Raw genomic sequence first — 20,933 nt, 5'->3', positions numbered from 1 at the left:
AAGTGGTGGCTATTAAAAGTCATATACAAAAACTTAGTAAATACAAGTACTGTATTTTGCTGTTTATTATACCCCACATTTAATATTTTAAACGGCAGGGGTATATTAAATGGCGCACAAAAGGGAAGGTACGATCCGCTATGCCGTGATGGGGTGCTTTAACATTTTGCAGACTAAAACTACTTACTATTCAGGTTAAAACGACTTACTGTTCAGGTTAAAACTACTTACTGCTGAATAAAGTCTGACTTGGAATTTTATTGCACTTAAGTATCTATAATGATGAACACCATACAAATACTGTCAAAAAAAGCTGAGTTGCCATTTAATATACCAGGGTATATTAAAAAGCTAAATACGGTAATAAATACAAAATAAGTTGGATTTCTGCCCTACTACTTTAAAATAGGAACAGAAAATGACCCTGAAATGCTACAAAATGACAATATATTAAAACCAAGCGCAAGTTGCAACCATATTAATTACCCCAAAAATCTTTCGCCAAAATGCCTTAAATTTCAACCAAAAAATGCCCTGATACAACAACCATCATTACAAAGCTTTCCCCTGAAAATCATATTTTCTTCGAAATGGAAAAAAGTTCCTCGTATATATCATTTATTTGTCCGCATTTTGATAGCGAGGCTTTAGCATCGATTACCCCTCGCCGCCTTGTAATTATGTCAAGGTGCGTGGATCCTGCACGTATAGATTTCTTTCCAATTAAGTCTGGAATTATTCACGAGGGGGGGGGGGCTCACCCTTGACGGCACGCAAACAATGACATAACATTGGAAAAACATCTTTGAACCGATCGATGATAAACAAACAAATGATGTCGGTCGGACGATTAACGGCTCTCTCCTGACCAACACTATACCGCCGGGCTTTTTTGAGGGTGCCGGAGTAAGGGTAGGGGGTTGCCGAAACTAGGGCGGCGGCATTCAAACGCCAAACAAAAACACGAGTCGAACAGGCCGCGGTCGTGTACGATTTCCAAGCGCTTGGATCGGCAACAGTTCCGCTCCATCTGGACGTGAAGAAAAAGCAGGTAGTGTCGGTTGGGCGGGGGGGTGCTGGGGGAATATTTTTCCAAAGGAATGGCTTTATGGAAATGAAGGTTAAAGGGAGCATTGTCCTTCCTCTGATAGGAAGCTACGAAGCGCTGGCACGTGACCCCCCCCCCCCCTACCCCGTCCCCGACAGCCCCGTCCAACCATCTGCCCGCCACTCTCAAACAAGAAAGCGTGTTGTACGAGAGGGGGGTCACCGTTCATCCTAATCACGGCCGTGACATGACATGCTGTAGGTTGCCCCTCAGTGTTAAATATTTATGTCAGCACCGCTGTAATGCCGTGATGGCTGTCAGGACTTTGACACGCCGTTTCTCTCTTTCTCCGCTTCTTTCCCTCTCTTGCCTCTTCAAATTTGCATTAAAATGTAGCCAAAATGGAGGGGTGAGGGGGTGGGGGGGTATACACGACAAAAAAGACACGGGAGAAGTCAAAGCTAAGTGGGTTCTTTTCATTTTGGACGTATTTGCAAAGCTAAGCAGACGAGTACGTGTAATACAGGTTTTCTGTTAAAAGCGGTGCACCAGTAGCAGTGACAGCAAATCAAGCACATCAATTAAATTACATGTGCATTGTAATCCTTTTCTTGGATTTAAAGTGTGCCGCCATTTTTTCACCATTTGCAGAGTTGAACCCTTGCCTAGGGCAAACACTTTTTTGTACGAACCAAAAATTCTGGTTTTGAAAAGTACTAAGCAATAGTACAAAGTACAGACTATTCAAAATTTAGTTTCCAAACACTATAAAACTAGGAGACAAAAAGACAAGACTTCTACTAGCAAATATGGCCATAACTGGTAGTCCTTTTCTTGGTTAAATAAATTATTAGGTGAAGAAATTCAATTATTCTATTAGGATCTGACAGCCATTTCTAACCAACATACAAAAATCCAACTCTCTACATTGCACGGTTTAGCCAAACTTAGCGAGAGAATCTTAACAAACACACACACATCCATAAATCACGCTATATACGGATTATAGAAAAGGTAAACAGATAAATACGGATGAGGACAGACTATAAACAGACTATTTTTACCACAAACCTTATTGATGAATCTGTTCTATTGAATCAAAAACCAGTATACACAGGGGTCTGTATGGAGACCCCTGATTTACAGAATCAAACAACTCTTGATACCTGTTACTGATTTCATGTCCAAGTACTCTAAAAAGACTTCAAAGGTGACAGCAATCAAGCCAGGCTCTACCCTTCCAACCCTGCCGACCCCCCCTTACCATGATAGGTGTCAAAGATATTCTAATGAATGCCAAAGTACATTTCAGGGGGCCACCCTCCGTACAAACCAGTGGAGTGGCCCTTTTGACGAAACTGCCAAACTCCCCCTCCGGCACCCCTGTAACCACTCTCATCGTGTAAAAGTGGGGAGGGGGGTTTAAGAAGATTAATCAATGTCAATGTCCTTTCCTTTTTGAAGCCAATAAGGTGCAGAGTGTCTGGCCATGCCCAACAGAACATCACTTTGTACCGTGGCCAAGACCCACCCCCCCGGCGCCGACCCCCCCGAGCAGTCCCACTTGTCAAAGTCAAGGGGGCGTTGGGCAGAGAGACTGGCCTTCCACACGGCACTCAGCTCCGCCCTGCTTGACCTATTCTCTGATATTTGACCACTCGGTTGCAAGACACTTGCTCTTTGGAGCTGAAATGTCACTGGGGCATCTTGTCAGCTCGCAGACACCTCGGCCTGACAAGCCATTTTACTTTGGTGTGCTACAAGGCAGAAAATGCAAGGCCCCGTCCGTGGCCAGGCCGCACGCAAACTGTCCGGGGGCAAGGGCTTTCGCTCGATGGCGACTAAACTGAGACACGGAATTGCTCCTGGTCTTGGCTATGACATGATATCGATTACTGTGAAAACAAGACTGGATGGGATTGACGGACAACAACTGTTGGGAGGAAAATAAATACTACATGATTTGTAGTAGAACAATGATCATTTTGTTCATTATTTTAAAGTGTACATTTTGCGTGACCTGACGTTTGGTCACCGGTCTTATCTACTAAACTAGGTATTAAACAGTACTTAGATATTAAACAGTACTTGGATATTAAACAGTACATACATATTAAACTCTCTCTTTCAAGATATTAAACAGTACTTACATATTAAACTCTCTCTTTCCAAGATATTAAACAATACTTGGATATTAAACAGTTCTTTCATATTAATCTCTCCAAGATATTAAAGAGTACTTACATATTAAACTCTCTCTCCAAGATATTAAACAGTACTTAGATATTAAACAGTACTCACATATTAAACTCTCTTGATATTAGACAGTACTTAGATACTAAACAGTCCTTACATATTAAACAGTACTTACATATTAAACTCTCTCTCTCTTAGATATTAAACTCTCTCTCATGAATATAATTTTGAGAGCTGGTTTCAACAGTAAACTCTCTGTCACCATTTGACCGGCGACCAAAAGTCCGAGCACCACATTTTGCTATTATACTTCAGGTTCAATACAATACAAAAAAACATCTGCTTTTACTGTACGATCCCAGTTAAACTTCAATTTCCATCCAGGACAAGTTCCCCCATTCCAGATTGTTTATTCCTAGTTTGACAAAAGCTTGGCGGTCCCACTTTACCTGTCATTCCTTGATTTTGACCACTCTGGTTGGTTAGTCCCCCTTTATTTTTCAACTAAATGAGGGGAAAAAACAGTCTAACGGCGGACAGGCTTTTGACCGGCGGTGGCATCGCAGCATGAAGGAGAAGGATTGGGATTGGAAGTAGCAGTCACATCATATCTGGTTTGTGCAACCTGCTCAAAGTTTGCAACTAAATGCTTGTCTCTAGTGGAGCTGACAGGGAGGAAGTGGGCGCTCAGTGAACCATGGCCGGGCTGCCATGAAATGACAGGAATCATTGGCATACATTTCAAACCGCCTTGCGCTATCCTATTAAAGTGCCACGTCCCCCCCGCGCTTTAAAACAGACAAGGAGGAATCCGCGTTGATAGATAGAGACTAAAATGGCTTATTGATTTCCTTCCTTCTTTTTGTTGCCCTTTGTTAGGGAACTTAAAAGAAGTGATACCCACAAACTTACTCGTTTCAAACAAAGGAGTTTACGTACGTTAAGAGGTTCAAAAGTGTAGAAATTGGCCATTAAACAGAGTATATTACCGATAGGAATTCAGTACAAATGCAGGAACAGGTTTTGCTCAAGGGAACGATGTCATTAATGTGATTTCAAACTTAGCACTGGATAGTTAAAATACGGACTTTTCGTCTCCGGTCTTTTGGTCTCGGGTCTTTTGGTGTCGGGTCTTTTGGTCTCGGGTCTTTTGGTCTCGGGTCTTTTGGTCTCGGGTCTTTTGGTCTCGGGTCTTTTGGTCTCGGGTCTTTTGGTCTCGGGTCTTTTGGTCTCGGGTCTTTTGGTCTCCGGTCTTTTGGTCTCCGGTCTTTTGGTCTCCGGTCTTTTGGTCTCCGGTCTTTTGGTCTCCGGTCTTTTGGTCCTTTTTGGTCGCCGGTTAAATGTACTTAAATATTAAACTCTCTCTTAGATATTAAAGTCTCTCTCATGAATATAATTTTGAGAGCTTGTTTCAACAATAAACTCTCTGTCACCATTTGACCGGCGACCAAACGTCCGAGCACCTTAAAATATAGTTAAAATATTTATGTTTAAAATCATAGCAACCCGTCAGGTTAATAAAACTCTGTGAGAAACCCTAGACAACATTTTAAGGAAAATATGCCACTAAATTTTAGAAGACATAAACCACACTTACATAACAAATCTTGGAATTATAGCCCATGTATTCCAAAACTCAAGTCTATAGGGGTTCACTATTTTTTTTCAATTACCGAGAATAATCAAAAAAAAACCCCTCCAAAACAACAAACCCCTTGACAATATTGACCACTCCAAACACTTTGATTCCTCCACTTGGCACTCTCACTGCTCACCTGACATGTCATTGACCCACCTAAGCAGAACTTAATGAAAGAGGGGGCCCCCCCAAACAGTCCCCGCTAAGCATCTCCCCAGGGGGAGGGCGGCGTTGTTGACAATGTCGAGGGTGCTTCGTCGGAGAGTCCATTTATCTTCCTAAAGCTCACGTTCAATCTACGTCACGCTGTCAGATGGAAATGAGAGCGTCTCTTTTGTATCATTGCGCGACCCCCCCACAAGTGGTACTTAGCGCCCCTTCCCTCCGTATGACAAAAACACACTAATTAAAGAGGATTGAATGATAGATGAGGGGTTTGTGGCGCCGTAATATTTGCGGCCAGGGAGGTAGTAGATTTTTTTTCTACTTCTTCCCCCTACCGTGGGTGCCTCAACATACTCAACCATCCATAATGTAGGCCTTATGAAACTGATGGGCCAGAACACAGTCTCTATTCTGAAGGGCACAAAGCATTTGACAAGGTTGTTAGTAAGGACTTTGTCCGGCCGGCCACAGTCTCCGATTAGGCTAATTGTGCGGAATCGTCTCGGAAACAGGGGGCGGGTCGCGGGGAGCTCGGTCCGCGCAATTAAATGCAAATGTTGGATATTGTTTCACTTGGAATTCGATGGGTTTTTACATTAGGACTTGGAATCTTATGTTACCTTTGGGTCATGTGCAAATAAGGTTGTGGTTTAAGTATTCTGCTAATACAAGAAAAAATGTATAAAAATAGAGTTGGCTAATGCGGCGATTACGTTAATATATGCGTTATAGTTGTGATGGTTTTCGATTTAAGGTTTTGAGAACTGTGTTGTCACCAAAAATGTTGAGAAAACGTTGTAAATACTGATATATAAATATGACAAATAGCATATAATGTATTGAGACAACTATTCTCAGTCAAAATAACTATCTCTAACAATTAGCTAGTAATAAATCAATACTTCCAAAGGCTTTCAAAACTCTATTATAGAATAAAATCGAACTTTTCCATTGGAACGAGTACAATAAAATGACAAAAAAACCCAGTGCAAAACCAGTAAACAGCAAAAAAAAAAAATTGCAACACATGAATAATAATAAAAATGTACAAACCTGGATAGCCAATACCTGATTGATAATATCAATGTAACTATATCGATAACTAGGAATTTATAACAATATAAATGAGTGACGGAATGCATTTTGGGTTTATAGATCTCTAAATAATCATTTGGGACAATGAGTAGGCGTACACCAATGGGCAGGAGTGTGAATTTAACTGGGTGTGCGTCATGCGTGTGTGGGCAGTATGGGGGTTGGTTTGGGGGAGGTTGAAGTGGGGGCGTCTTCCTTCCTGCTTTAACGGCCCCAGCGGCGGCGTTTTAGGCCCGGTGACAGGGCTCTGTCTCTCAGCCACACTTGACTGGGTCCCGCTGACACTCAACTGTCAAGCGCTCGAGAGGCTTGCAGCGCCGCCCTCGCATGCTCTACAGCTTCACCCAATTAACTTGCTTTCACTTGACATCGTGGCAAAGAGCTTCATAATAGGTGGTCAAGGTGCGGCGTGTCTGCTTTTCCCGGCCCTCCCTCTTGACGACTCGCCGGAGCACCAAAACGGCACGCTGGGGGGGATTCAGGAAGTGTTTATAGCTAGGTTGGGTTCTCTATCGAGTTTGTTTGTGGGTCTATGTAAGGATTTGGGGACTGGGGTGGGGTGGATTTGATCTAAGTGGGATTTAAGGGGCTAAGATTTAGGATTCGGGACTTTTTGTTGGTTTGGTGTCAAATCTTGTATTGGGGATGTTTGAGTACAGTGGTGCTAAAACTGGGTATTGACTTACCTTGAGTTGAGTCATTCATTTGGGAAAGGTGGGCTTGGGGACTGGAGTGGGGTGGTTTGTAACTAAGTGGGACTGGGGACTTTTCGTTGTTTGGGTGTCGAGTCTTGTATTGGGGATGTTTGTGTGCAGTGGTGCTAAAACTGGGTATTGACTTACCTTGAGTTGAGTCATTCATTTGGGTGGGTGTTGGGTATTTGGGAAAGGTGGGCTTAGGAACTGGAGTGAGGTAGATTTGACCTAAGTGGGATTTAAGGGGCCAAGATTTAGGACTCGGGACTTTTCGTTGGTTGGGTGTCAAGTCTTGTATTGGGGATGTTGGAGTGCAGTTGTGATAAAACTGGGTATTGACTTACCTTGAGTTGAGTCATTCATTTGGGTGGGTGTTGGGTATTTTGGGAAATGTGGGCTTTGGGTTTTTGGGAGAGGTGGGCTTTGGGTTTTTTTGGGAAAGGTGGGCTTTGGGTTTTTTTGGGAAAGGTGGCCTTTGGGTTTTTGGGCAGGGGGTTACACAACAATACTTCGACATTACATGGGTGTTCACAACTGTCAATCAATCTTACACTACTACAGTGACTAAGACAACCATTGAAATAGCAATAATAACCTGAATAATGATCAGATTGCAAAACCTAATCCATTTGGCTACCAATTACTTCTTTATATTTAAGAAATTGTCCTACCTTGTGCGTTGCTCTTGATCTTTCTCAGATTCAATCAAAAAAATTCCTCCTTGGATTTGAATCAACTCATTATTATCGTTGTATATCTCATTATAGTCATTGTATTCTGTAATCAAGCAAAAAGCACACAAGATTAAGACCGAGTTAAATGTCGAGCTGATTCTCACAATAACTTTTAGCCGTCCACTCGGTAAGAATCAAGTCCAGTCGGTGCATTTGTTGTGTGTGTAGATTGTGCAAAAAAACTTGTTTGTGACTCTAAAAAGTCCGGCTATTCCCATCTCTCCATTAGACACGTTGGGTGAAGGAAAGCGATTTGACCCCCGACAGCGCGTTTGGGGAAAGAGACGGGGTCTTGAAGCATGTCAGCTCCATTCAGGCTCGGCTTCCCCTCTGTGTCCTTCCTATTTTTTCCCCAGTGCCGAGTGCAAACTTTGAAAACATCCACCTTAATAGGACCCAGTCAACGAGAGCTACTCTTACCGTCCGTCAAAGCGTGATCGGCGGTGTCAGGCCCGAGTTCGTCTTTGACAGCAGAACGTCTCCAAACGAATGGCGCCGCCAGTGTTTTCAGTTCCTGGCCGAGCAGTCCTCCGGCTGTTTGGGCATCTCCAGAGCATTTTAGCTCGACTCTACTACTTGATTTCATCTTTCCGGAGTGCTTCTTCTTGACAGATTGTCGCCAGATTGTTGTTTTCGCAGTCAACTTTGCGCTGCAGGTTGCAAAAAAAAAGATCCGAATCGAAACTCGAGGCCTTTATCACCCAAAAATGAAGTCTTTAACCAAAAACTAGGGATTTCATCTTTCCGAAGTGCTTCTTCTTGACAGATTGTCGCCGGATTGTTGTTTTCGCAGTCAACTTTGCGCTGCAGGTTGCATTAAACCAGGCAAAAAAATAGATTCGAACCAAAATTCAAGGCCTTTATCACCCAAAAATGAAGTCTTTAACCAAAAACTAGCGATTTCATCTTTCCGGAGTGCTTCTTCTTGACAGATTGTTGTTTTCACAGTCAACTTTGCGCTGCAGGTTGCATTAACCCAAGCAAAAAAATGGATCCGATCCAAAATTCAAGGCCTTTATCACCCAAAAATGAAGTCTTTAACCAAAAACTAGCGATTTCATCTTTCCGGAGTGCTTCTTCTTGACAGATTGTTGTTTTTGCAGTCAACTTTGCGCTTCAGGTTGCATTAAACCAGGCAAAAAAATAGATCCGATCCAAAATTCAAGGCCTTTATCACCCAAAAATGAAGTCTTAACCAAAAACTAGCAAAGATTTGTTAACAACCAGCACTGTAATGTCTTTTGTGTCCTTCCAAATTACTCTTGGGTATACAGAATACACAAAAATGCTGTATTTTTTGCCTGAAATTGTTTTTACCCAATAGAATTGCCTCAAATCTCGGCCCAAAATCCACTGCCAAAAAATAAATAAACAGCATTTTGGCAATATTCCCACTCGGTTGGTACTTCTAGACTCAAGCCTGAAATAACAGCGCTCGTCCCAACATCATCGATTGAGGATATTGACCATTCGCTGGATACAATTTGCCATGTTATTGCACGGTAAACCGTATCGTATCGTCATTAGGAGCTCTCTGGTGATTCCGGCAACAAGCAGGTGAGGATGTAGTATGCCTTCCCGCCTAAAGTCAACTGGGATGGGGGCTCAGAGAGAAGCAGATGGAAAAATAAATACAAACACAAGTGGAGACAGAGTTACTAACACCAATTACAAATCTGTGGCCTTGCTGGGGATTGCCACGAGGGATGTAATGATGATAACATATTTTAGCCTGTGAGTCAGAGTCACATAACTTTGAGTATCTGCAAATACCTAGGAAAATAAAGTACCGTATTTTCACGACTATAAGGCGCACTTAAAAGTGTTAAATTTTCTCCCAAATAGACAGTACGCCCTATAATCCAGTGCGCCTTATATATGGAAAAAACAGAAAACAAAAAACGAAAAACCACCACTGTCGGATATTAAAAAACGCCTGAAATGAAACAATACCGTTAAATATGCAGATGCCATCTTAGTTTACGAAATCTTCCATCATATAGCTCCTCCCCCACTGCAAGATTTTATACAAAAAATTCCAAAACATCAACAATGGCTGGCTCTAGAGGTGACTGTAAAGTAGTGAGTACTTCATACCTGGAAGTCAATAGCAATTACCGTATTTTCACCACTATAAGGTGCACTTAAAAGTCCTAAATTTTCTCCAAATTTAACTATTAACTTAATAAGGTTGGTCACCCAATGTGAAGAATGAAGATATTTTAGTTGTAGTTTAACTATTCTTTTTGATACTGCTGTACATATATTTAGAAATTTGCATTATAGGACTTTTAATGAATTGTTTACTTTTGTTGATTTCTTAATTAAGTGCTATAGAAAGTGATCCTCTTTCACTGCAATTGTCAGTGTCACCTAAGAAGTTAATAATAAAAAATGTCAACAAATATATTTTAAAAATCAGATTTTTGGACTACAGGGTGTCTCAAAAAAATTTACTCACTTTTAGAATAAAATGTTCTCACTTTTAGAATGACCAGAAAACCTTGAGTACATTTTGTTCTAAAATCGAGTACATTTTTTGAGACACCCTGTATACTTAAGATACGTGTATTAACAAGAACCAAGTATTTCAATGTAATTTGTTCACAACCTCATTTTATGCAACACAAAAAAATTACAAAAAAGGTTTTCACACTCTTCTATGACTTAAATATTGGACAAATTGGTTCAAAATTGGTGGAAAAAAACACATTTAAAAGGTCTATTTTACCCTGCTAATACTTTCCGTTCTGTAATGTACATTGAGTTCCACATTTACCATTCATATCAGGATAAACCGCCCCATTCTCAAGAGTGCCATTAAAATAAAGACAATTATTTAGCCGGAAGCAAAAAAACGGAAAAAAAACCCTCTTTGAAATCAGGCCTTCGCTATCGTAGCAAAGGGATCCACGTAGCTAACAGCCGACATCCTCATTATGCACTGTAGCGATTTTCAACGGGACAACCCGCCAATTTCTTTCACCATGTACGAAGAAGCTTATTATTTTTCTCTTAACATCCAAATCGATGACGCTTCAGCCCGACTCGGAAAACAATTAACCCAGACAGCAAGACGTACGGCTGCGTAAACGGGGGGCGGAGTAGGTCATATTTTAATGGCTGCCGTTGTCGCCGCTTAATATCCTCGCGGTGACAAAATGCTGAACAGGAGAAACCTGAGTGGACTTTCATAAAATCCCCCCCGGTTGCGCTTAATATATCTCCAGTATATTCCAGAAGCAGAAGGTATAAATCTGGATTTTTTTTTCAGAATCCGGCACCCCCACCCCAGACTAGAGTTCACATTCGACAAAGCGAGACGCGGGTCCCCGTGGACACGGGACGGCGGTCGGAATACATACTTCACGCTGCTTTGGTCGGCTTATGTTGACGTTGTAATAGCATAGTTCAGGTCCCCCCCCCCTCCCCTCCTGAAACTGTACTGCAACGTTAAATTGATGTTAAGAATCATGTCTGCTTTCCTGTATAAATGACCTCACCACGTTAGGTTTCATTACTGTCATATTCAACGGAACAATGAATTCCGAACTTGTGCAGTTCCTGAAAACATATTTTTATTATCCAGTGATCGTTGAACAATTCCACATTTTCATCCTGAAAGCAACTTACTAAAGGAATACATCATTCCACAATAACTCATGTCACTCAACATTATTCCACTTCAACCTAAATCATGATCGGTATCTTTTGACATTGTTCAATATTATTCCACAACCATCAAAGTTAGTCCACCCCACTTCACATTATCATAAATATATTGACAATAATGACAACAATTTGACAACAATTTGACACCACCCATCGTTATTCAACTTTATTCCAATTCGCCCAATTAGCATTATTCTATTCATTCCACTTTACTCCAAATCATTCCACCTGATCAATAACATTCTGCATTAATCCCTATCATACTAGGTTATCTTCATAAAGGTTACAGGGGGGGCTGGAGCAAATCTCAGTTAACTATGGGGAGGGGACATGGTATAACCTGAACTGGTTGCTATTATTCCACATTATGCCACATCACTCTACATTATCCCATTCCAATGAACATTAGCTTTGGTAAATTAGTCAACGTCACACAACATTATCCCACATAATTCCAAATTAATCCATATGATTTACCAAATAATTCAAAATGAACTGCACATATTTCAATTAAATTCCAAGAGGAAGCCATACAAATTGCAGTAGAATCTCTCAAAAATTTGTATGCGGGGAAAATGAAGACAGCCAACGGACATTCCCCTTTGCATTTGCCATAAAATGAATTAATACCATACATTTTCTAAAAAGATTAATTTTTTTATATATATATATATATATATATATATATATATATATATATATATATATATATATATATATATATATATATATATATATATATATATATATATATATATATATATATATATATATATATATATATATATATATATATATATATATATATATATATATATATATATATATATATGCACACACGCAAATATATATATATACATACACATACATATATACATACACACACACATATACAAGCACATATATACATGTATACATATGTACATAAATATATATATATACATATACATACACGTTACATGTATATATAAGAACATATATACATGTATACATATGTACATACACACATATATAATCACAGAATGTATACATATGTACATACATATACATTTTATGAAATAATTTTAATAATTGTCATACAAATGATTTCCAAAAAAAGTGATGAAAAATTTCAATTTGACTAGAATCGGTAGAATCTTGCAATTAAAAAAACATTGTTATTGTTCAAAATGCCATACATTAGCCTCCAGAGAGCGCAATATCTTATTTTGCCGTTACCAAAGATGAGCTCTTATGTTAAAAAACTTAAAGCGAGTCAAGTCACACTCAAGTCAAAGCGCCACTGTAATTTAATGACTTTCTTCTGGTAATATTATTTTTTGAGGCCCCTTGAACCTGCAAAATGAAACTGGAAAAGCACATTCATTGTCTGGCTTCTTCTTTTTTTTCCTCTACTCTGGAGGCTTTAAACCAATTTACACACCAACTTTATCCACATCCCCCCACGATGTTTAAATTAAAGACGGATGAGGAGGAGCGGCGGGTTGTTAAAAAAAAAAAAAAGAAAAAAGCTTTCCTGAACATGGTAGAAAATTATTTTCTCTGGACAGTTTTAAGAGTCGACATCCTGTGCTGGAGTTCTCTAATCATCACCAGCACAATTTACAATCAGAACACACAGCGAGCCAGTTCAGACCAGCTCATCTGTTGACTTTGGCCCCCGCCAAGCCCCCGCCAAGCCCCCGCGTCCCGAGTGTGTGTATTCGGTTGCCATTTGAGACTCGGGTGACTCGGCTCGGCGGCGGCGGCGGCCAGCCCCCGACAAGGGCGGGGTGACCGACCGCACACATGCACATGTGCGCGGTAAACACATGGAAACGCGCGGAAAGGACAATTGGGGGCCTTTGATAAACACAGATATGAACGCCGCCGGACGACCGTGACGCACATGCGTCGGGATGATTTATGGCAGGAGTGGCTATACTTTTTTTTTTCTCAAGAAGGTCACTAAAAAAAAATAAGAATAATAAAAAAATTTAAAAAAATTCTAAAGGATGCATTGGTCAACTTGAAATTCTTACCCATTTATTATTCGGTAGATGGATGATAAGAATTAGGTAAAAGAATAAGAAATTGGGTTGCCATTGACTACAATAGATGACCAATCCAATTGGACAGGGAAGGTTGGCATAATACTAAAAGTATAGTTTTCTACATTGATTTTTAATATCTATGATTGTTAATAGCAGTTATACATGATGACCCAATACAAGCTTTCCAAGTTTAAATGGATGTCTATGGAAGCTATAAACAACAAAATAATCAAAAACTATAGTAATATCACAAAAAAAAACAATCTTATATTTACACAACTGAAAAAAAATTCAAGTTTTCAACATTTCTTTAAAAATGTCAAAAAATGTCAACACCTCGGCTAATGGAAAATTACCGTTTAAATAACCAGCTCCCTCTAATACTAAGTCTGGGAAGAGCAAAGTAGACTAAGTTCAAGCTTATTGTCCGGGCCACATTCAATATTTACATGTCTCGCTGCCAGCCAATTAAAAACTCAACAGCGGACCTACACAACTGAAAAAAAAATTCAAATTTTCTACATTTCATTGAACATGTCGACAAACCCTTAATGGAAAATCACTGTTTAAATAACAAGCTCCCTCTAATGTTAAGTCTAAGAAGTCCAATGTAGGCTAAGTTAAAGCTTCCCATTCAACTATATTGTCATCACTTGCGGCCAAACACTAAAAACTCTCCCGCGGGCCATTGTTTGGCCACCCCATATCTGGCTAGAATCCACCAACACAAGCAAAGGTGATGCCAAGCGCGCACACACGATGCTACATTTGCATTCGGCGTGGCCGATGCTAGTGCGTGTCACACTCGGGCTGATCTCCCACCCACAGCTGCCTTGGCCGGCCTCCACCTCGCCACTGCTGCTGCTTTTGCCGCGGGGCTAAACACAGTTGAGTGTGTATATATATGTGTGTATGTGTACGTACATATGTGTATATGTGTGTGTCTGCCCCTTTAAGGCCCCAGACTGTCCCGACCAATGTGCTTCTGATTAGGTGGCTTAATTACAGCTGTAAAAACAATGTTGATATAAGCCTCAAAATTGCAGTGTGTCAGATACTATTAGCCAGCCTTGGGTTCCAGCCAAAGTCTCTCCCTCCCACTCATGTCCTCCCATACTTTTCCTCACCCTTATGATTCCCCCCCACCACCCTACCGCCCCTCTTGCTGCTCTCTTCATTCTATGTTTTATTCCAGTCTTTCGTGACACTAGCTACGCCGCAGACGTGCTCGGAGCAGCCAAAAAAACTAAAAGTAAACAGTAAAAAAACGACGTACCGAGTGACCTCGGATAGGCAAGGTGAAGTGTCGGGAAAAAAAAGTGGAGAGGAATGTACTTCCCCGAGGATGGAGGATTGCAATTGGTTGATATTTAGGTGGAGATAGGTCGCTTAAAAAATTTTGGGGAGGGAAGTTTATTTAGTTTTAAGTTGTTTTTTATAAGTTTGCAAAAATGTTTGATAAAGGAGCAGTGTTGAATTAACTTCTGTCAAATTTAATTGGACTCAATTGTTGAATAAAAAATCTTCAATATTTTGTTATTTCTGCAGTACTATGAGAAAAAAAAAGACTAGTTATCATGATTTTGATAGGTACTAGCCCATTAACTTCAAAAAATTGACAGATTTTGGCCAGGTCAGCACAAGATACGATACAAATAAAAAAGTGCATCCGTTAACAGTACATATGAAACATAAACAGGAAAAAAAGTACTAAGTCTGTTCACACATATGTAGAGCCAAATAACACCAGAAGCCTCGATGCCATCTTCCAGTTTGACAGGATTGGCCAGATTATGCTGTTTATGGCAGCTAATTGGTTAAAAGGCAAAGTGATAAAATGATTAAAAGTAAGCAATTTTTCATAGTAGTACAGTAGGGAGTCATTTAATTCTAATGATTGCTTTAGAAGCCAGATTCTATTTTGTTTGGGATTAATTTTCAATCTGCCAGTCAAAATGGATTGGACGTCTAGTGCAGTCATTGTCAGCCAATCAAAACCAACCTAGCTCAATTCATCACATTGGATTATTATCTCATAAAAATTGAATTTTGTAAAACATAAGTTTTTACCTCTGTTCTAATACAATGGGTAGCATTAAAGTTCCTAGCGCCACCTAGCATGAAAACTGAGAAATGCGAAAAAACTGAACTTAAACTTCTTGTGCGGGCCAATACAAACTGTGACATAGTTTGTAAAAATTAAATAAAAAAAACACCAAATTCAACAAGTCTTTATTCTTTGAACAAAAGTTTTAAGACAATAAAAGCTCTTATCTTATAAAAGTAAGAAAAATGTATCAAAAAAACAAAAAATTAAAGTTAAATCCCCCAAAAAATTGCCTGTCGTCAATTTTTTCAGCGAGAATCCCACTTCATTTATTTGATTGACTTTCTGGCATGGAGAATTTGCCCTTTTTTCTTAGCGGTTGAGCAAAATAAACGCTCGGGTAAGAGGAGAAGAAACGTCTTAGCGAGGCAAAACAGACTAGGGGGTGAGGAAATGGTAAAGTGGGGGGGTTTTGGCAATCCGAGGACAGGACGCCAGGCCGTTTGTCTCGGCTCGGTGGTGACAGTGACTGAAGAGCACAAAGTGTTCCAGGAATCTGGTCCAGGGAAAGAAAAACTGGGTAACAACGTAAGAGCGAAGGGGAAGGAAGAAAAGCAAAGTTGAAAACCTCAAGAATTTCAATCCTGGGTGGTCCCGTCTACAGACTTGGTCCCCTCTCTTCTTGTTTTTTTTTTCCTTTTTTCTCCCATGTGTCCATCTTTGAGGCGGCGTAGCTTCCAGGTGCGGAGAGGGAACGGTTACAAATTCAACGGGCTGACTCGTAGCTAATCAGCTGCGGCGGCGGCGGCGCAGGCACTCCAACGCCATCGGATCAGGGGGGCGAGTGACACGCCAAGGGCGTGTTTCCAAATTCCGTTAGGCCTTCATGGTGGCCCGCCTCAGCCTTGTGGCCTCAGTTTGCAGCTGGCATTTCAAGGTTTTTACCCTGAAGAAATGCCCTCGGATTCGTACCGCGAATGGGACGGAACGGCGGAGGACCTTTTTTGGCACGTAATGATTTGAAGGTTATGAGCAAATATGATATATAATAATAAGAATATATATAATAATAATAATGCTTAAGAATGAATGAATGTAAATTGGCTACCACTTTACCACTTTAAATGGATTGGACTGCTGGTAGTGATAATCCATTTTTTCTACAACAAGTCATAAAAAATTAAATTACCGTATTTTCACGACTATAAGGCTCACTTAAAAGTCTGAAATTTTCTCCAAAATAGACAGAGCGCCTTATAATCCAGTGTGCTTTATATATGGATAAAAATTAAAATGTGTCATTCATTGAGGCTGCGCCTTTAAATGTGGTGCGCCATACAGTCGCGAAAATACAGTGGGTCGATGATATTTCAAATATTAAAACTTTAAAATCTTAACAGAAAAACTCATTTTGTTGCTTGTATTATTTTTTTAATATTAAAAAAATATTAAAATAATGAGATGAAAGTTGTTATACTGTATTTTCACAACTATAAGGCGCACGGCATTTAAAGGCGCATCCTCAATGACACATTTGATTTTTTTTTCCATATATAAAGCACACTGGATTATAAGGCGCCCTTATAGAAGAAAATATGGTATAAATATTTACTTGACGTAAACTCCAAGTTGTTTGGAGTACATATAGTTCAACCTTTGTGTCAGTGTCAACAAAAAAACAACATAGTATTAGCACAAAACGCTAACCTGAACACAGTACCGATACCAAATGACATCATTTTCCCGTCCTATCGGTATCGATGCTCGTATCGTTGCTCCGCTAATTGATTCTCGCGGACCGGGGGCGGGGTTTATCTCCACGCTTCCCGTCCTTGAGAGTCCGCCCTGTCACTAAAGGTGCAGGCAATAACGTCTGCCATTTTTTGAATAATTAATGAGCGATTTCCTAAGTGATCGGTGTCCTCGGTGAAGACAATGCATTCTCCGACTCCCCGGCGGAGATAGCTCGCACGGCCCCCGGCTTTTGTCCCGATGCCTTTAGGAGCAAAAGGTAAAAGCCTTAATGCACCCAGGCCACTGGAAGTGCTGCTTCTGAAGGACTCCCTCCGGAATGGGTTTGGGATGGTGGTCTCCTTAGGACCGGGCCCATCAGAGTGTCCTTCCAGTAAAGGGAGTGCGAGAGAGAGAGAGACAAAGTAGCAGGAAGACGGCGAGTGGCTCGCATGCATTTAGACGCGCACGTGTCGTAAAAACCTATACTAAGTGTAAAGTTTGTTTAGCACATAAAAAAGTACTTGTGCTGGCGTTCCACAATGCGTGCATAAGTGCCTGCCGGTGAGAGTGTTTGTGCTGGAATGATTTCCAAACAGGAAAGCAGTCCGGTTAATGGCGTTGCCACACCTTTCAACCCCTTTGTGAAGATGTCTGGCCGCGGACATGCTAATGTGCTAGCGGAGGTTTTGGGGTGCCGAGGTTTCAGGTAAAACACGCCTGAATGGGATTATGGCAGAGTAGAATCTATGGAGTATTTGTTTTTTTATGGATTGTTGTCAAAGAAGTTGTTTAAGATAGCTAGTGATTAATGTTGTGAGGTAATGGTTAGCGCTGAAAGTACTGTTTAGCGTGTTAGCTCAGTAGTGTTAGCTTTAGCGAGGTGATTAATCGTTTTCGTAGCGATATATTGGTTTGTTTGGGAAAAGATCTGATAGAATATGATGTAGATATTTTGATAATATTTGTTACATTTAAATAAAGGTTTAAGAAAGTTGTGTCACAGCATTTTTATTGTATATGTTAGCTTAGTGTATGTATCAATATATACTACAGTACGTATTTACAGTTTCCGTTTTTTTTAATTGTCAGAAATTTTCTTTTCTTTTTGAGTAACTTCAAGTTCAATTAAAGTCACAAGAATTGTCTGGAGCTGTTATTATTGATTATCTATCAAATTAGCCATAGCAAGTGTCATAGCAAATGGATAGCCAATATTTTTCATTTTTGAAAATTTTGCGATCCGCTTTTGTAATACGTAAGCGCAAAAAAAAACTAGTTTTTTTCGTAAAACCATGACCAGATGAACAAAAATACCATAAAGTCTACTGTATCAAAAATCCCAAATGGTTTCCATACAATATATTTTGTAGTATTACAGTGTATTGTCCTTTTATTGGTTGAAATTTGTAAAAATAAATAAGTCCAGGTCCTAGTGGGAGTGAAATAACTTCCATCAGGGCATCTAAAAGTGTTTATCGGGAATGCGGCAGGATGATTTCAATATCAAAGGCACTTTTGCTTAATTTCCATTAAACAGACGAGGTTGGGAAGCAAGTTGGGAACTGAGAGGAGTTTCTGGTCCTGATCAGTCAGGAAACATTACTACTTCAAAAAATGCTACAATTAGGGAGAAATGTGCCAGTTGTCAAAAATATAGTGATGTCTTTTTATCCCCCTTAACATACGTTTCTGGTTTTTAACATGTCGCGACAATTAACTGAAATCTGAGTTTATTTCTTCTAACGAAACAGGTTTCTCCCCAAAAAAACACCTTCCAGCTTAAAGTGTCAACACTGCTGCCACGGAGACGGCAAAATCGCTTATTTTCACTTGAAACCACAGCAAGCAGGTTCTTTTCCTTTTTTTCCAATTTTTTTTTTTTACTTCTTCCTTTCTGCGGCTCTTTGGCTGTTTATCTTGCATATTCATGACCTGATTGATTCTTGAGAACCTGTCACTGAGCTTCTTTGCAAAGCTGCAGTACAGCTACAGATGTAAGAAAAAGAAACAAAAACAGAGCGAAACAGAAAACATTTGGTCAGACTTCACGCTGTCCGAGCACTTTTGACAGCTAGTGGATTCGGACTCTATTTTGGAGAAAATGTAAGACTTTTAAGTGTGCCTGATAGTGGTGAAAATACGGTAATTGCTATTGACTTCCAGGTATGAAGCACTCACTAGTTTACAGTCACCTCTAGAGCCAGCCATTGTTGATGTTTTGGATTTTTTTTGTATAAAATCTTGCAGTGGGGGAGGAGCTATATGATGGAAGATTTTGTAAACTAAGATGGCATCTGCATATTTAACAGTATTGTTTCAATTCAGGCGTTTGTGTTTTTTTAATATCCGACAGTGGTGGTTTTTCGTTTTTGGTTTTCGGTTTTTCCATATATAAGGCGCACTGGATCATAAGGCTCACTGTATTTTGGAGAAAATTTAAGACTTTTAAGTGCGCCTTATAGTCGTGAAAATACAGTACTACAGGAAAAAATGAACTGGGCATATTATAGCTCTTGATATTTGACTGGGTCACCTTCTGTCATTGCAATCGACGTACATACAAACACTCCCATGAAGCGAGTACTGAAATATATACAGACACTTCTAAATCCAGAAAAATCCCGGCCTTGTATTTGACCTGCCGCCCACCTTGGCTCTGGCTCCAGTAACTATGGATTTATGACTTAAACTTGGCAACTTCGGAGTTCAATATCATACAAAGATGCATGGGAATGATTCCCCACACGCTAAAGCAGATTTGACCGTTAAGTGAGGTGGATTAACAATGCAAGCAGACAAGTGTTTCTGCTTCTGTGAACATTTTTCCTGCGCACCAACCCCCCCAATAGTCCTCTCTTTAACGCTTGAGGCAAACAACAGTCCCACACTTGAGATATTTGGACATGACTATTACCTTATATAAATGGGAAGTCTTCCAATGTTGATGGTTTTTCAAGCACTTTCCTTCACTCCATTTGGATAAGCTATAAACCTAAACAAACAACAAAATGTAAATTAAAATGTAAAATGTAAATGAAGCTACTGAGCCTTAGCTAAATGCTAACACAATAGAATACGTCATTAACAAAAATTAGCAAGACCTTGCTATTTTAGGCACTTAAACAATAACAAACGGCAGGGAAAAAAATCACAAACAAGAAATATAACAATACTCACGGGTGTATGCTTTTGTGGGCATTTTTCTGCATTAATTTTTCTGCGTAGCACCCCCCCCCCCCCTCTTTACCACTTGACACAAATAACAGTCTTATACTTAAGATATTTGAACATTATTACCTTAGAAAAAATGAGAACTGTCTTCCATTGTTGATGGTTTTCAGGCACTTTCTGTGCTCATTTGAAGCTAGCTGTAAACCTACAACAAACCATACATTGTAAATTAACTCACTGAGTGTTAGCTAAATGCTATTACACAATAGAAAATGCGTCATTAACGAGCTATAGCACTGCCTTGCTATATTTAGCACTTAATTATTCACACACAAACGTCACAAGCAAGAAATATAAGAATACTCACGGGTATAAACACACAATAAAACGTATATTAACTCACTCAGCGTGAGCTAAATGCTAATACACAATAGAAAGGACGTAATTAACGCGCTAACAAAAGAATAGCACGGTCATTACCATTCGAGGCAAACAACAAGATAGTTAATATATTTGGACATGACTATTACCTTATATAAATGGGAACAGTCTCCCAATGTTGATGGTTTTCCAGCACTTTTCTTCGCTCATTTTGAAGCTAACTGTAAAGCGAAGCACACACAGCAAAACGTAAATTAGCTCACTTAGCGTTAGCTAAAAGCTGGCACAATATGGAGGACGTAATTAACGCGCTATATTACGAG

At 39.9% G+C, this 20,933-nt stretch overlaps 1 long non-coding RNA gene across 1 annotated transcript in view; it reads right to left on the bottom strand.

The window, feature by feature from the left end:
* Nucleotides 1-20,883, bottom strand: part of LOC144198521 (uncharacterized) — a 96,221-nt gene extending 75,338 nt beyond the window's left edge. Inside the window, exons 1-4 of the long non-coding RNA XR_013326731.1 lie at nucleotides 20,760-20,883; nucleotides 20,356-20,434; nucleotides 19,973-20,050; nucleotides 7,510-7,615 (exon numbers count right to left, since the gene is read on the bottom strand). This is a non-coding gene — a long non-coding RNA (uncharacterized LOC144198521). The remainder of the gene's footprint in view (nucleotides 1-7,509; nucleotides 7,616-19,972; nucleotides 20,051-20,355; nucleotides 20,435-20,759) is intronic.
* Between the last annotated feature and the right edge of the window lie 50 nt (nucleotides 20,884-20,933).

Source organism: Stigmatopora nigra, chromosome 6 (assembly GCF_051989575.1).
Source record: "Stigmatopora nigra isolate UIUO_SnigA chromosome 6, RoL_Snig_1.1, whole genome shotgun sequence".
Lineage (NCBI taxonomy): Eukaryota > Metazoa > Chordata > Actinopteri > Syngnathiformes > Syngnathidae > Stigmatopora > Stigmatopora nigra.
The sequence above is the reverse complement of the archived record's forward strand: the minus strand, read 5'-3'. Positions and strand labels throughout refer to the sequence as shown.